The following is a 14,985-nucleotide window of genomic DNA, read 5'->3' as shown; positions in this document are numbered from 1 at the left end:
GGAGACACTCCATTGCAACATTGGTTGTGAGCAGCAGTTTCTAAAAACAAATGCCTCATGGCGGATTTCCCATCCATCAATGGATGGTAAATTTTGTTTTTATCATTCACTGACCACAGAAACCAATGCATGGTCAAGCAACAGCAATGACACACCCTTGTGTATAGGCATGAGACCCTCATGTCATTTAACAGGATTCAGCACCACCCACAAGACAGCTACCTGTCATGTCATGTCAAACCTGCACAGGTGTGCTAGATTATTATTATTTAGTTTTATTTTATTTTTTTACACCAATCAGTGTGCAAACATGGTCATTAAAACGCTAAATGAATAGACGTTCATAAACCAGTCAGTGCAACTCATCATTTTGGTCTCCAATTCTCAAACTCAAATTCTCACCCACGGAGGATTAAATGAGAATCTTTCTTGTTTAACACTGGAATGGGGTGGTGCACTGTTCACTACCCGAAGATACTGCCACATCGGGTCAATGCATAGGGCGACAGAAGCAAGCTTCCAAATCAGCTCCCTTTCTCAAAAATCCATTTAATTTATGGTCCCCAGATAGGGAACGTATGTATCAGTATGTGCTCACAAGTCACCCAAGTGCAAGTATTCACACAAAAAAAAACGTGCCTCAGGATGCGATCTGTCGCAAGATCCTTTCTTTTTTTACACTTGATCTAAGCCAAAAGGCCTAGAGGGGATAACCGGGAAAGGGGTGGACCCAACCATGTCCCCTTCATGAGCACTCACATTACTCATAGGAATGGAAGGAAGGCTGGCAGCCAACCAGCCTCCCATACACTTTCTGGGTGGGTGGCAGTCAGCCACCCATACATACATACAGCACAGGCTAAACCCACATCATCACTTAAAAAAAGGACAGGCGACCATTGCACTCTGATGGAGCATTTAGCAATGCAATCCATAGCCTGGCTTTTGCCTGAACCCCCATCACTCCTCCTCTTGCATATAAGACAATATTTCAGATCTGCATATGAAAACAACACGCCTACCTTTGTTGCACATAGCTGCCTGCCTGTCTCTAGTTACCCCACTGGCTGTAGCTGCGTCCCTTCCGACATGGAATAACACCAACTGTAACGATAAACTGAAAATTAACAGTATAAACCTGCATCATTTTGGACTCTGGTATTTGCTGAATCCGGGTGACCTGACAATCGATGGTGGTGCCGCTGGTGATTCTGGCCTTCTTGGAATCTGTTGGGCCTATGTGTTAGCTCACACATCACTTGGGTATCCATGGTAACTACCACAACATGGTCATCTGCAGTTTACATCTAGCCCGTGGCATTGAATGGCATTTTAAAAGTGCTAAGGGTCCTGGTGCAATAATCCTCCCATAAGGATCAGCCTCAACGGCTTTGTAGATTGCACTCATGTCAGCAACTCCATATACATTTTTTTTTCTTCATGCTTCTTTCTTCATCCTTTTTTCTTTCTGTCATTCAGACTTTCATTCATTCGATCTCTCTCACTCACTTGCTTTAACTCATTTGTTCTCACTCACTCACTCACTCACTCAATCACTCACTCACTCATTCACTCTCACTCACTCTCACTCTCTCACTCACTCGCTCACTAAGTCAGTCTCTCTCTCTCTCTCTCTCTTTTTCTTTTTATATATATTTTTTTCCGTCTTCTTCTTCTTCTTCTTCTTCTTCTTCTTCTTCAGACCCTGTCATAGCACTAATGCCTTTCCAATACCACCAGCAGATGGAGACACTCCATTGCAACATTGGTTGTGAGCAGCAGTTTCTAAAAACAAATGCCTCATGGCGGATTTCCCATCCATCAATGGATGGTAAATTTTGTTTTTATCATTCACTGACCACAGAAACCAATGCATGGTCAAGCAACAGCAATGACACACCCTTGTGTATAGGCATGAGACCCTCATGTCATTTAACAGGATTCAGCACCACCCACAAGACAGCTACCTGTCATGTCATGTCAAACCTGCACAGGTGTGCTAGATTATTATTATTTAGTTTTATTTTATTTTTTTACACCAATCAGTGTGCAAACATGGTCATTAAAACGCTAAATGAATAGACGTTCATAAACCAGTCAGTGCAACTCATCATTTTGGTCTCCAATTCTCAAACTCAAATTCTCACCCACGGAGGATTACATGAGAATCTTTCTTGTTTAACACTGGAATGGGGTGGTGCACTGTTCACTACCCGAAGATACTGCCACATCGGGTCAATGCATAGGGCGACAGAAGCAAGCTTCCAAATCAGCTCCCTTTCTCAAAAATCCATTTAATTTATGGTCCCCAGCTAGGGAACGTATGTATCAGTATGTGCTCACAAGTCACCCAAGTGCAAGTATTCACACAAAAAAAAACGTGCCTCAGGATGCGATCTGTCGCAAGATCCTTTCTTTTTTTACACTTGATCTAAGCCAAAAGGCCTAGAGGGGATAACCGGGAAAGGGGTGGACCCAACCATGTCCCCTTCATGAGCACTCACATTACTCATAGGAATGGAAGGAAGGCTGGCAGCCAACCAGCCTCCCATACACTTTCTGGGTGGGTGGCAGTCAGCCACCCATACATACATACAGCACAGGCTAAACCCACATCATCACTTAAAAAAAGGACAGGCGACCATTGCACTCTGATGGAGCATTTAGCAATGCAATCCATAGCCTGGCTTTTGCCTGAACCCCCATCACTCCTCCTCTTGCATATAAGACAATATTTCAGATCTGCATATGAAAACAACACGCCTACCTTTGTTGCACATAGCTGCCTGCCTGTCTCTAGTTACCCCACTGGCTGTAGCTGCGTCCCTTCCGACATGGAATAACACCAACTGTAACGATAAACTGAAAATTAACAGTATAAACCTGCATCATTTTGGACTCTGGTATTTGCTGAATCCGGGTGACCTGACAATCGATGGTGGTGCCGCTGGTGATTCTGGCCTTCTTGGAATCTGTTGGGCCTATGTGTTAGCTCACACATCACTTGGGTATCCATGGTAACTACCACAACATGGTCATCTGCAGTTTACATCTAGCCCGTGGCATTGAATGGCATTTTAAAAGTGCTAAGGGTCCTGGTGCAATAATCCTCCCATGAGGATCAGCCTCAACGGCTTTGTAGATTGCACTCATGTCAGCAACTCCATATACATTTTTTTTTCTTCATGCTTCTTTCTTCATCCTTTTTTCTTTCTGTCATTCAGACTTTCATTCATTCGATCTCTCTCACTCACTTGCTTTAACTCATTTGTTCTCACTCACTCACTCACTCACTCACTCAATCACTCACTCACTCATTCACTCTCACTCACTCTCACTCTCTCACTCACTCGCTCACTAAGTCAGTCTCTCTCTCTCTCTCTCTTTTTCTTTTTATATATATTTTTTTCCGTCTTCTTCTTCTTCTTCTTCTTCTTCTTCAGACCCTGTCATAGCACTAATGCCTTTCCAATACCACCAGCAGATGGAGACACTCCATTGCAACATTGGTTGTGAGCAGCAGTTTCTAAAAACAAATGCCTCATGGCGGATTTCCCATCCATCAATGGATGGTAAATTTTGTTTTTATCATTCACTGACCACAGAAACCAATGCATGGTCAAGCAACAGCAATGACACACCCTTGTGTATAGGCATGAGACCCTCATGTCATTTAACAGGATTCAGCACCACCCACAAGACAGCTACCTGTCATGTCATGTCAAACCTGCACAGGTGTGCTAGATTATTATTATTTAGTTTTATTTTATTTTTTTACACCAATCAGTGTGCAAACATGGTCATTAAAACGCTAAATGAATAGACGTTCATAAACCAGTCAGTGCAACTCATCATTTTGGTCTCCAATTCTCAAACTCAAATTCTCACCCACGGAGGATTAAATGAGAATCTTTCTTGTTTAACACTGGAATGGGGTGGTGCACTGTTCACTACCCGAAGATACTGCCACATCGGGTCAATGCATAGGGCGACAGAAGCAAGCTTCCAAATCAGCTCCCTTTCTCAAAAATCCATTTAATTTATGGTCCCCAGATAGGGAACGTATGTATCAGTATGTGCTCACAAGTCACCCAAGTGCAAGTATTCACACAAAAAAAAACGTGCCTCAGGATGCGATCTGTCGCAAGATCCTTTCTTTTTTTACACTTGATCTAAGCCAAAAGGCCTAGAGGGGATAACCGGGAAAGGGGTGGACCCAACCATGTCCCCTTCATGAGCACTCACATTACTCATAGGAATGGAAGGAAGGCTGGCAGCCAACCAGCCTCCCATACACTTTCTGGGTGGGTGGCAGTCAGCCACCCATACATACATACAGCACAGGCTAAACCCACATCATCACTTAAAAAAAGGACAGGCGACCATTGCACTCTGATGGAGCATTTAGCAATGCAATCCATAGCCTGGCTTTTGCCTGAACCCCCATCACTCCTCCTCTTGCATATAAGACAATATTTCAGATCTGCATATGAAAACAACACGCCTACCTTTGTTGCACATAGCTGCCTGCCTGTCTCTAGTTACCCCACTGGCTGTAGCTGCGTCCCTTCCGACATGGAATAACACCAACTGTAACGATAAACTGAAAATTAACAGTATAAACCTACATCATTTTGGACTCTGGTATTTGCTGAATCCGGGTGACCTGACAATCGATGGTGGTGCCGCTGGTGATTCTGGCCTTCTTGGAATCTGTTGGGCCTATGTGTTAGCTCACACATCACTTGGGTATCCATGGTAACTACCACAACATGGTCATCTGCAGTTTACATCTAGCCCGTGGCATTGAATGGCATTTTAAAAGTGCTAAGGGTCCTGGTGCAATAATCCTCCCATGAGGATCAGCCTCAACGGCTTTGTAGATTGCACTCATGTCAGCAACTCCATATACATTTTTTTTTCTTCATGCTTCTTTCTTCATCCTTTTTTCTTTCTGTCATTCAGACTTTCATTCATTCGATCTCTCTCACTCACTTGCTTTAACTCATTTGTTCTCACTCACTCACTCACTCACTCACTCAATCACTCACTCACTCATTCACTCTCACTCACTCTCACTCTCTCACTCACTCGCTCACTAAGTCAGTCTCTCTCTCTCTCTCTCTTTTTCTTTTTATATATATTTTTTTCCGTCTTCTTCTTCTTCTTCTTCTTCTTCTTCTTCAGACCCTGTCATAGCACTAATGCCTTTCCAATACCACCAGCAGATGGAGACACTCCATTGCAACATTGGTTGTGAGCAGCAGTTTCTAAAAACAAATGCCTCATGGCGGATTTCCCATCCATCAATGGATGGTAAATTTTGTTTTTATCATTCACTGACCACAGAAACCAATGCATGGTCAAGCAACAGCAATGACACACCCTTGTGTATAGGCATGAGACCCTCATGTCATTTAACAGGATTCAGCACCACCCACAAGACAGCTACCTGTCATGTCATGTCAAACCTGCACAGGTGTGCTAGATTATTATTATTTAGTTTTATTTTATTTTTTTACACCAATCAGTGTGCAAACATGGTCATTAAAACGCTAAATGAATAGACGTTCATAAACCAGTCAGTGCAACTCATCATTTTGGTCTCCAATTCTCAAACTCAAATTCTCACCCACGGAGGATTAAATGAGAATCTTTCTTGTTTAACACTGGAATGGGGTGGTGCACTGTTCACTACCCGAAGATACTGCCACATCGGGTCAATGCATAGGGCGACAGAAGCAAGCTTCCAAATCAGCTCCCTTTCTCAAAAATCCATTTAATTTATGGTCCCCAGATAGGGAACGTATGTATCAGTATGTGCTCACAAGTCACCCAAGTGCAAGTATTCACACAAAAAAAAACGTGCCTCAGGATGCGATCTGTCGCAAGAGCCTTTCTTTTTTTACACTTGATCTAAGCCAAAAGGCCTAGAGGGGATAACCGGGAAAGGGGTGGACCCAACCATGTCCCCTTCATGAGCACTCACATTACTCATAGGAATGGAAGGAAGGCTGGCAGCCAACCAGCCTCCCATACACTTTCTGGGTGGGTGGCAGTCAGCCACCCATACATACATACAGCACAGGCTAAACCCACATCATCACTTAAAAAAAGGACAGGCGACCATTGCACTCTGATGGAGCATTTAGCAATGCAATCCATAGCCTGGCTTTTGCCTGAACCCCCATCACTCCTCCTCTTGCATATAAGACAATATTTCAGATCTGCATATGAAAACAACACGCCTACCTTTGTTGCACATAGCTGCCTGCCTGTCTCTAGTTACCCCACTGGCTGTAGCTGCGTCCCTTCCGACATGGAATAACACCAACTGTAACGATAAACTGAAAATTAACAGTATAAACCTGCATCATTTTGGACTCTGGTATTTGCTGAATCCGGGTGACCTGACAATCGATGGTGGTGCCGCTGGTGATTCTGGCCTTCTTGGAATCTGTTGGGCCTATGTGTTAGCTCACACATCACTTGGGTATCCATGGTAACTACCACAACATGGTCATCTGCAGTTTACATCTAGCCCGTGGCATTGAATGGCATTTTAAAAGTGCTAAGGGTCCTGGTGCAATAATCCTCCCATGAGGATCAGCCTTAACGGCTTTGTAGATTGCACTCATGTCAGCAACTCCATATACATTTTTTTTTCTTCATGCTTCTTTCTTCATCCTTTTTTCTTTCTGTCATTCAGACTTTCATTCATTCGATCTCTCTCACTCACTTGCTTTAACTCATTTGTTCTCACTCACTCACTCACTCACTCAATCACTCACTCACTCATTCACTCTCACTCACTCTCACTCTCTCACTCACTCGCTCACTAAGTCAGTCTCTCTCTCTCTCTCTCTTTTTCTTTTTATATATATTTTTTTCCGTCTTCTTCTTCTTCTTCTTCTTCTTCTTCTTCTTCAGACCCTGTCATAGCACTAATGCCTTTCCAATACCACCAGCAGATGGAGACACTCCATTGCAACATTGGTTGTGAGCAGCAGTTTCTAAAAACAAATGCCTCATGGCGGATTTCCCATCCATCAATGGATGGTAAATTTTGTTTTTATCATTCACTGACCACAGAAACCAATGCATGGTCAAGCAACAGCAATGACACACCCTTGTGTATAGGCATGAGACCCTCATGTCATTTAACAGGATTCAGCACCACCCACAAGACAGCTACCTGTCATGTCATGTCAAACCTGCACAGGTGTGCTAGATTATTATTATTTAGTTTTATTTTATTTTTTTACACCAATCAGTGTGCAAACATGGTCATTAAAACGCTAAATGAATAGACGTTCATAAACCAGTCAGTGCAACTCATCATTTTGGTCTCCAATTCTCAAACTCAAATTCTCACCCACGGAGGATTAAATGAGAATCTTTCTTGTTTAACACTGGAATGGGGTGGTGCACTGTTCACTACCCGAAGATACTGCCACATCGGGTCAATGCATAGGGCGACAGAAGCAAGCTTCCAAATCAGCTCCCTTTCTCAAAAATCCATTTAATTTATGGTCCCCAGATAGGGAACGTATGTATCAGTATGTGCTCACAAGTCACCCAAGTGCAAGTATTCACACAAAAAAAAACGTGCCTCAGGATGCGATCTGTCGCAAGATCCTTTCTTTTTTTACACTTGATCTAAGCCAAAAGGCCTAGAGGGGATAACCGGGAAAGGGGTGGACCCAACCATGTCCCCTTCATGAGCACTCACATTACTCATAGGAATGGAAGGAAGGCTGGCAGCCAACCAGCCTCCCATACACTTTCTGGGTGGGTGGCAGTCAGCCACCCATACATACATACAGCACAGGCTAAACCCACATCATCACTTAAAAAAAGGACAGGCGACCATTGCACTCTGATGGAGCATTTAGCAATGCAATCCATAGCCTGGCTTTTGCCTGAACCCCCATCACTCCTCCTCTTGCATATAAGACAATATTTCAGATCTGCATATGAAAACAACACGCCTACCTTTGTTGCACATAGCTGCCTGCCTGTCTCTAGTTACCCCACTGGCTGTAGCTGCGTCCCTTCCGACATGGAATAACACCAACTGTAACGATAAACTGAAAATTAACAGTATAAACCTGCATCATTTTGGACTCTGGTATTTGCTGAATCCGGGTGACCTGACAATCGATGGTGGTGCCGCTGGTGATTCTGGCCTTCTTGGAATCTGTTGGGCCTATGTGTTAGCTCACACATCACTTGGGTATCCATGGTAACTACCACAACATGGTCATCTGCAGTTTACATCTAGCCCGTGGCATTGAATGGCATTTTAAAAGTGCTAAGGGTCCTGGTGCAATAATCCTCCCATGAGGATCAGCCTCAACGGCTTTGTAGATTGCACTCATGTCAGCAACTCCATATACATTTTTTTTTCTTCATGCTTCTTTCTTCATCCTTTTTTCTTTCTGTCATTCAGACTTTCATTCATTCGATCTCTCTCACTCACTTGCTTTAACTCATTTGTTCTCACTCACTCACTCACTCACTCACTCAATCACTCACTCACTCATTCACTCTCACTCACTCTCACTCTCTCACTCACTCGCTCACTAAGTCAGTCTCTCTCTCTCTCTCTCTTTTTCTTTTTATATATATTTTTTTCCGTCTTCTTCTTCTTCTTCTTCTTCTTCTTCTTCAGACCCTGTCATAGCACTAATGCCTTTCCAATACCACCAGCAGATGGAGACACTCCATTGCAACATTGGTTGTGAGCAGCAGTTTCTAAAAACAAATGCCTCATGGCGGATTTCCCATCCATCAATGGATGGTAAATTTTGTTTTTATCATTCACTGACCACAGAAACCAATGCATGGTCAAGCAACAGCAATGACACACCCTTGTGTATAGGCATGAGACCCTCATGTCATTTAACAGGATTCAGCACCACCCACAAGACAGCTACCTGTCATGTCATGTCAAACCTGCACAGGTGTGCTAGATTATTATTATTTAGTTTTATTTTATTTTTTTACACCAATCAGTGTGCAAACATGGTCATTAAAACGCTAAATGAATAGACGTTCATAAACCAGTCAGTGCAACTCATCATTTTGGTCTCCAATTCTCAAACTCAAATTCTCACCCACGGAGGATTAAATGAGAATCTTTCTTGTTTAACACTGGAATGGGGTGGTGCACTGTTCACTACCCGAAGATACTGCCACATCGGGTCAATGCATAGGGCGACAGAAGCAAGCTTCCAAATCAGCTCCCTTTCTCAAAAATCCATTTAATTTATGGTCCCCAGATAGGGAACGTATGTATCAGTATGTGCTCACAAGTCACCCAAGTGCAAGTATTCACACAAAAAAAAACGTGCCTCAGGATGCGATCTGTCGCAAGATCCTTTCTTTTTTTACACTTGATCTAAGCCAAAAGGCCTAGAGGGGATAACCGGGAAAGGGGTGGACCCAACCATGTCCCCTTCATGAGCACTCACATTACTCATAGGAATGGAAGGAAGGCTGGCAGCCAACCAGCCTCCCATACACTTTCTGGGTGGGTGGCAGTCAGCCACCCATACATACATACAGCACAGGCTAAACCCACATCATCACTTAAAAAAAGGACAGGCGACCATTGCACTCTGATGGAGCATTTAGCAATGCAATCCATAGCCTGGCTTTTGCCTGAACCCCCATCACTCCTCCTCTTGCATATAAGACAATATTTCAGATCTGCATATGAAAACAACACGCCTACCTTTGTTGCACATAGCTGCCTGCCTGTCTCTAGTTACCCCACTGGCTGTAGCTGCGTCCCTTCCGACATGGAATAACACCAACTGTAACGATAAACTGAAAATTAACAGTATAAACCTGCATCATTTTGGACTCTGGTATTTGCTGAATCCGGGTGACCTGACAATCGATGGTGGTGCCGCTGGTGATTCTGGCCTTCTTGGAATCTGTTGGGCCTATGTGTTAGCTCACACATCACTTGGGTATCCATGGTAACTACCACAACATGGTCATCTGCAGTTTACATCTAGCCCGTGGCATTGAATGGCATTTTAAAAGTGCTAAGGGTCCTGGTGCAATAATCCTCCCATGAGGATCAGCCTCAACGGCTTTGTAGATTGCACTCATGTCAGCAACTCCATATACATTTTTTTTTCTTCATGCTTCTTTCTTCATCCTTTTTTCTTTCTGTCATTCAGACTTTCATTCATTCGATCTCTCTCACTCACTTGCTTTAACTCATTTGTTCTCACTCACTCACTCACTCACTCACTCAATCACTCACTCACTCATTCACTCTCACTCACTCTCACTCTCTCACTCACTCGCTCACTAAGTCAGTCTCTCTCTCTCTCTCTCTTTTTCTTTTTATATATATTTTTTTCCGTCTTCTTCTTCTTCTTCTTCTTCTTCTTCTTCAGACCCTGTCATAGCACTAATGCCTTTCCAATACCACCAGCAGATGGAGACACTCCATTGCAACATTGGTTGTGAGCAGCAGTTTCTAAAAACAAATGCCTCATGGCGGATTTCCCATCCATCAATGGATGGTAAATTTTGTTTTTATCATTCACTGACCACAGAAACCAATGCATGGTCAAGCAACAGCAAAGACACACCCTTGTGTATAGGCATGAGACCCTCATGTCATTTAACAGGATTCAGCACCACCCACAAGACAGCTACCTGTCATGTCATGTCAAACCTGCACAGGTGTGCTAGATTATTATTATTTAGTTTTATTTTATTTTTTTACACCAATCAGTGTGCAAACATGGTCATTAAAACGCTAAATGAATAGACGTTCATAAACCAGTCAGTGCAACTCATCATTTTGGTCTCCAATTCTCAAACTCAAATTCTCACCCACGGAGGATTAAATGAGAATCTTTCTTGTTTAACACTGGAATGGGGTGGTGCACTGTTCACTACCCGAAGATACTGCCACATCGGGTCAATGCATAGGGCGACAGAAGCAAGCTTCCAAATCAGCTCCCTTTCTCAAAAATCCATTTAATTTATGGTCCCCAGATAGGGAACGTATGTATCAGTATGTGCTCACAAGTCACCCAAGTGCAAGTATTCACACAAAAAAAAACGTGCCTCAGGATGCGATCTGTCGCAAGATCCTTTCTTTTTTTACACTTGATCTAAGCCAAAAGGCCTAGAGGGGATAACCGGGAAAGGGGTGGACCCAACCATGTCCCCTTCATGAGCACTCACATTACTCATAGGAATGGAAGGAAGGCTGGCAGCCAACCAGCCTCCCATACACTTTCTGGGTGGGTGGCAGTCAGCCACCCATACATACATACAGCACAGGCTAAACCCACATCATCACTTAAAAAAAGGACAGGCGACCATTGCACTCTGATGGAGCATTTAGCAATGCAATCCATAGCCTGGCTTTTGCCTGAACCCCCATCACTCCTCCTCTTGCATATAAGACAATATTTCAGATCTGCATATGAAAACAACACGCCTACCTTTGTTGCACATAGCTGCCTGCCTGTCTCTAGTTACCCCACTGGCTGTAGCTGCGTCCCTTCCGACATGGAATAACACCAACTGTAACGATAAACTGAAAATTAACAGTATAAACCTGCATCATTTTGGACTCTGGTATTTGCTGAATCCGGGTGACCTGACAATCGATGGTGGTGCCGCTGGTGATTCTGGCCTTCTTGGAATCTGTTGGGCCTATGTGTTAGCTCACACATCACTTGGGTATCCATGGTAACTACCACAACATGGTCATCTGCAGTTTACATCTAGCCCGTGGCATTGAATGGCATTTTAAAAGTGCTAAGGGTCCTGGTGCAATAATCCTCCCATGAGGATCAGCCTCAACGGCTTTGTAGATTGCACTCATGTCAGCAACTCCATATACATTTTTTTTTCTTCATGCTTCTTTCTTCATCCTTTTTTCTTTCTGTCATTCAGACTTTCATTCATTCGATCTCTCTCACTCACTTGCTTTAACTCATTTGTTCTCACTCACTCACTCACTCACTCACTCAATCACTCACTCACTCATTCACTCTCACTCACTCTCACTCTCTCACTCACTCGCTCACTAAGTCAGTCTCTCTCTCTCTCTCTCTTTTTCTTTTTATATATATTTTTTTCCGTCTTCTTCTTCTTCTTCTTCTTCTTCTTCTTCAGACCCTGTCATAGCACTAATGCCTTTCCAATACCACCAGCAGATGGAGACACTCCATTGCAACATTGGTTGTGAGCAGCAGTTTCTAAAAACAAATGCCTCATGGCGGATTTCCCATCCATCAATGGATGGTAAATTTTGTTTTTATCATTCACTGACCACAGAAACCAATGCATGGTCAAGCAACAGCAATGACACACCCTTGTGTATAGGCATGAGACCCTCATGTCATTTAACAGGATTCAGCACCACCCACAAGACAGCTACCTGTCATGTCATGTCAAACCTGCACAGGTGTGCTAGATTATTATTATTTAGTTTTATTTTATTTTTTTACACCAATCAGTGTGCAAACATGGTCATTAAAACGCTAAATGAATAGACGTTCATAAACCAGTCAGTGCAACTCATCATTTTGGTCTCCAATTCTCAAACTCAAATTCTCACCCACGGAGGATTAAATGAGAATCTTTCTTGTTTAACACTGGAATGGGGTGGTGCACTGTTCACTACCCGAAGATACTGCCACATCGGGTCAATGCATAGGGCGACAGAAGCAAGCTTCCAAATCAGCTCCCTTTCTCAAAAATCCATTTAATTTATGGTCCCCAGATAGGGAACGTATGTATCAGTATGTGCTCACAAGTCACCCAAGTGCAAGTATTCACACAAAAAAAAACGTGCCTCAGGATGCGATCTGTCGCAAGATCCTTTCTTTTTTTACACTTGATCTAAGCCAAAAGGCCTAGAGGGGATAACCGGGAAAGGGGTGGACCCAACCATGTCCCCTTCATGAGCACTCACATTACTCATAGGAATGGAAGGAAGGCTGGCAGCCAACCAGCCTCCCATACACTTTCTGGGTGGGTGGCAGTCAGCCACCCATACATACATACAGCACAGGCTAAACCCACATCATCACTTAAAAAAAGGACAGGCGACCATTGCACTCTGATGGAGCATTTAGCAATGCAATCCATAGCCTGGCTTTTGCCTGAACCCCCATCACTCCTCCTCTTGCATATAAGACAATATTTCAGATCTGCATATGAAAACAACACGCCTACCTTTGTTGCACATAGCTGCCTGCCTGTCTCTAGTTACCCCACTGGCTGTAGCTGCGTCCCTTCCGACATGGAATAACACCAACTGTAACGATAAACTGAAAATTAACAGTATAAACCTGCATCATTTTGGACTCTGGTATTTGCTGAATCCGGGTGACCTGACAATCGATGGTGGTGCCGCTGGTGATTCTGGCCTTCTTGGAATCTGTTGGGCCTATGTGTTAGCTCACACATCACTTGGGTATCCATGGTAACTACCACAACATGGTCATCTGCAGTTTACATCTAGCCCGTGGCATTGAATGGCATTTTAAAAGTGCTAAGGGTCCTGGTGCAATAATCCTCCCATGAGGATCAGCCTCAACGGCTTTGTAGATTGCACTCATGTCAGCAACTCCATATACATTTTTTTTTCTTCATGCTTCTTTCTTCATCCTTTTTTCTTTCTGTCATTCAGACTTTCATTCATTCGATCTCTCTCACTCACTTGCTTTAACTCATTTGTTCTCACTCACTCACTCACTCACTCACTCAATCACTCACTCACTCATTCACTCTCACTCACTCTCACTCTCTCACTCACTCGCTCACTAAGTCAGTCTCTCTCTCTCTCTCTCTTTTTCTTTTTATATATATTTTTTTCCGTCTTCTTCTTCTTCTTCTTCTTCTTCTTCTTCTTCTTCAGACCCTGTCATAGCACTAATGCCTTTCCAATACCACCAGCAGATGGAGACACTCCATTGCAACATTGGTTGTGAGCAGCAGTTTCTAAAAACAAATGCCTCATGGCGGATTTCCCATCCATCAATAGATGGTAAATTTTGTTTTTATCATTCACTGACCACAGAAACCAATGCATGGTCAAGCAACAGCAATGACACACCCTTGTGTATAGGCATGAGACCCTCATGTCATTTAACAGGATTCAGCACCACCCACAAGACAGCTACCTGTCATGTCATGTCAAACCTGCACAGGTGTGCTAGATTATTATTATTTAGTTTTATTTTATTTTTTTACACCAATCAGTGTGCAAACATGGTCATTAAAACGCTAAATGAATAGACGTTCATAAACCAGTCAGTGCAACTCATCATTTTGGTCTCCAATTCTCAAACTCAAATTCTCACCCACGGAGGATTAAATGAGAATCTTTCTTGTTTAACACTGGAATGGGGTGGTGCACTGTTCACTACCCGAAGATACTGCCACATCGGGTCAATGCATAGGGCGACAGAAGCAAGCTTCCAAATCAGCTCCCTTTCTCAAAAATCCATTTAATTTATGGTCCCCAGATAGGGAACGTATGTATCAGTATGTGCTCACAAGTCACCCAAGTGCAAGTATTCACACAAAAAAAAACGTGCCTCAGGATGCGATCTGTCGCAAGATCCTTTCTTTTTTTACACTTGATCTAAGCCAAAAGGCCTAGAGGGGATAACCGGGAAAGGGGTGGACCCAACCATGTCCCCTTCATGAGCACTCACATTACTCATAGGAATGGAAGGAAGGCTGGCAGCCAACCAGCCTCCCATACACTTTCTGGGTGGGTGGCAGTCAGCCACCCATACATACATACAGCACAGGCTAAACCCACATCATCACTTAAAAAAAGGACAGGCGACCATTGCACTCTGATGGAGCATTTAGCAATGCAATCCATAGCCTGGCTTTTGCCTGAACCCCCATCACTCCTCCTCTTGCATATAAGACAATATTTCAGATCTGCATATGAAAACAACACGCCTACCTTTGTTG

At 43.4% G+C, this 14,985-nt stretch overlaps 9 pseudogenes; all 9 read right to left on the bottom strand.

The window, feature by feature from the left end:
• Positions 1-447: 447 nt before the first annotated feature.
• On the bottom strand, positions 448-711 carry LOC130351516 (U2 spliceosomal RNA; annotated as a pseudogene).
• A 1,481-nt stretch (positions 712-2,192) lies between these two features.
• Positions 2,193-2,456, bottom strand: LOC130351545 (U2 spliceosomal RNA; annotated as a pseudogene).
• Positions 2,457-3,933: 1,477 nt separating this feature from the next.
• Positions 3,934-4,197, bottom strand: LOC130351515 (U2 spliceosomal RNA; annotated as a pseudogene).
• A 1,480-nt stretch (positions 4,198-5,677) lies between these two features.
• On the bottom strand, positions 5,678-5,941 carry LOC130351514 (U2 spliceosomal RNA; annotated as a pseudogene).
• Positions 5,942-7,420: 1,479 nt separating this feature from the next.
• On the bottom strand, positions 7,421-7,684 carry LOC130351598 (U2 spliceosomal RNA; annotated as a pseudogene).
• Positions 7,685-9,164: 1,480 nt separating this feature from the next.
• Positions 9,165-9,428, bottom strand: LOC130351597 (U2 spliceosomal RNA; annotated as a pseudogene).
• A 1,480-nt stretch (positions 9,429-10,908) lies between these two features.
• Positions 10,909-11,172, bottom strand: LOC130351596 (U2 spliceosomal RNA; annotated as a pseudogene).
• A 1,480-nt stretch (positions 11,173-12,652) lies between these two features.
• On the bottom strand, positions 12,653-12,916 carry LOC130351595 (U2 spliceosomal RNA; annotated as a pseudogene).
• Positions 12,917-14,402: 1,486 nt separating this feature from the next.
• LOC130351594 (U2 spliceosomal RNA) lies at positions 14,403-14,666 on the bottom strand (annotated as a pseudogene).
• Positions 14,667-14,985: the final 319 nt, after the last annotated feature.

The sequence above is a fragment of the Hyla sarda genome, unplaced genomic scaffold (genome assembly GCF_029499605.1).
Source record: "Hyla sarda isolate aHylSar1 unplaced genomic scaffold, aHylSar1.hap1 scaffold_988, whole genome shotgun sequence".
Taxonomy (NCBI): domain Eukaryota; kingdom Metazoa; phylum Chordata; class Amphibia; order Anura; family Hylidae; genus Hyla; species Hyla sarda.
The sequence above is the reverse complement of the archived record's forward strand: the minus strand, read 5'-3'. Positions and strand labels throughout refer to the sequence as shown.